We start from the raw sequence: 2,155 nt of genomic DNA, 5'->3' as shown, positions 1-2,155 counted from the left end.
ATTTGATTTGTGCAAAGGGAACTCAATTTGGGAAGACAGTTTAGGACCAGATAAAAGAGGACCTGATGGTAGCCTAAACAATTTATATTTGTGTAACATGAGATGTAATTGATGGACTAGAGGGATGTCACGGCATCATGTTTATGTATGTGTTTTATGGAAACAAGTAGAAAAGCAGTGTTGACGGCTAATTAGAAGAGAAATAAATTGTGGGCCAGGAGATTATAAAATCAGCCAGAGGAATATTTCAGGCAAGTGAATGAATGAGTAAATTTGGGCAATGATTGTGTAGATGAAGGAATTAGGCCAGGACAAGACAGTGGTTAAGAAAGCAAGAGAGACAGGATCAAAGATGATACTAGCACTCAGACACTAAACTGTTAGGAATGCTGTGGTATCACTAACACAAATAACTACATTGGAATGTCCTGTATGGCTGAGAGAAATGATCAGTTTCTGAGTTGGAGCTTTCAAGTTTCAGAGAAATTTATAAACATAAGGAAAAAGAAGACAGGAGGAAATATAATTCTTAGCCTAGAAGAGAGCCTAGGTTCTATAAACATTTGATTCCTATTTACAGAGAGGTCAAAATGGAAGTTTGGGGATTAAGTGAGGAAATAATAGAAATAGATGTGGTTAAGATCAGGTTTATAGAGCTTTACGTGGTAAGTACAGAAGGAGAAGAGATTTGAAAATGGCAGTAATTTTAGAAGTGGGATGAAATAACAGGATAGAATATCATGGAAGCCAATGTATGGTAGTTTCAAGAGAGATTTTCAAAATTGGATGGGAAACAAAAATGATACAGGCCAAACAGTCATTGTATTTGGTTAAATAAGATTTCACAGAAAGAGAACTATTGACTAATGATATGGAAACCAAATTGTAGAATTTAGGAATCAGATGGTGGGGATAATGAAAATAAGTAGCATGGAACACTAGTTTTCAATGAGGCAATTTTCCTCCCAAGGGACATTTGACAATATCTGGAGGCATATTTGGTTGTCACAGTGGGGAGAGGAGTGTCTACTACTATTATCTAGTGACTAGATGCTAAGGATGCTGCTAGTCATCTTACAGAGCATAGGAGAGCTCTATACAACAAAGAATAATGCAGCCCAAAGGACCATAGTGCTGAGGGCAAGAAACCTTGGTACAGTATGAAAGGAAAGACTTGTTGAGGGGTTGAGAAAACAACAAGATCAAAGATTAGGGACTGTCTGTATTTTCTTCTATTGAATTTAATGACATCACACTAGTTTCTTCCCTCAGGCCATTTCCAACTCTCTATTTTGGACTGACTCTTCCTCCTCTGTTCAATCTCTAAATATGTTTGTCTTCTATTGTATCACTTCTTTTGTCAATACATTCTCTGTTCCTCTTTGGCTGATCTCATTCAGCCAAGTACATTTGCATAATAATGAAGCTCAAATTTATAATTTCTATTTCTGACCACTTGAATAAGCTCCAAACATCAACTTACTGATTACTTGACACCTCTTCTTAGATAATTAATAAGCATCTCAGAATTATAGCCTCCATAGAAAAACTACATATTTCATCACTATCAAATGTGTTTCTCCTGCAGTCTTTCACACCTCAGTAAATGGTATCAACATAGAGGGATACAAGTGAACATCCTAAGAGTCATTCTTTCTATCTTTCATCTCCTCCATTGAATGTATCAGCAATTCTCATTAGTCCTACAACCAATACACATCTTGAACCTCTCTGCCTCATTTATAACATGTTGGACCATATTATAATTATTTGTTTCACAGACTAATTCCAGTGATCTCATGGAAATTGGTTCTCTGTTCCCCATTTTTCTGAAAATAACCCAACTGGAAAAGGTCAGTTTGCATTCGAATCCCAAAGAAGGGCAATCCCAAAGAATGTTCAAACAACAGTTCAGTTGTGCTGTTGTACATTTCACATGCTAGCAATGTTATGCTCAAAATTCTTCCAGCTTCAGCAGTATGTGAAACAAGAATTTCCAAATGTACAAGCTAGGTTTAGAAAAGGCAGAGGAACCAAAGCTCTAATTGCCAACATTTGTTGAATCATGGAGAAAGCAAGGGAATTTAAAAAGAAATTTACTTCTGCCTTATTGATTATACTAAAGACTTAGTGTGAATCATGACAAACTGGGAGA

The sequence above is a fragment of the Moschus berezovskii genome, chromosome 12, assembly GCF_049115385.1.
Source record: "Moschus berezovskii isolate FMDL1 chromosome 12, NW_MosBer_1.0, whole genome shotgun sequence".
Classification (NCBI taxonomy): domain Eukaryota; kingdom Metazoa; phylum Chordata; class Mammalia; order Artiodactyla; family Moschidae; genus Moschus; species Moschus berezovskii.
Note: the sequence above shows the minus strand (reverse complement) of the source record.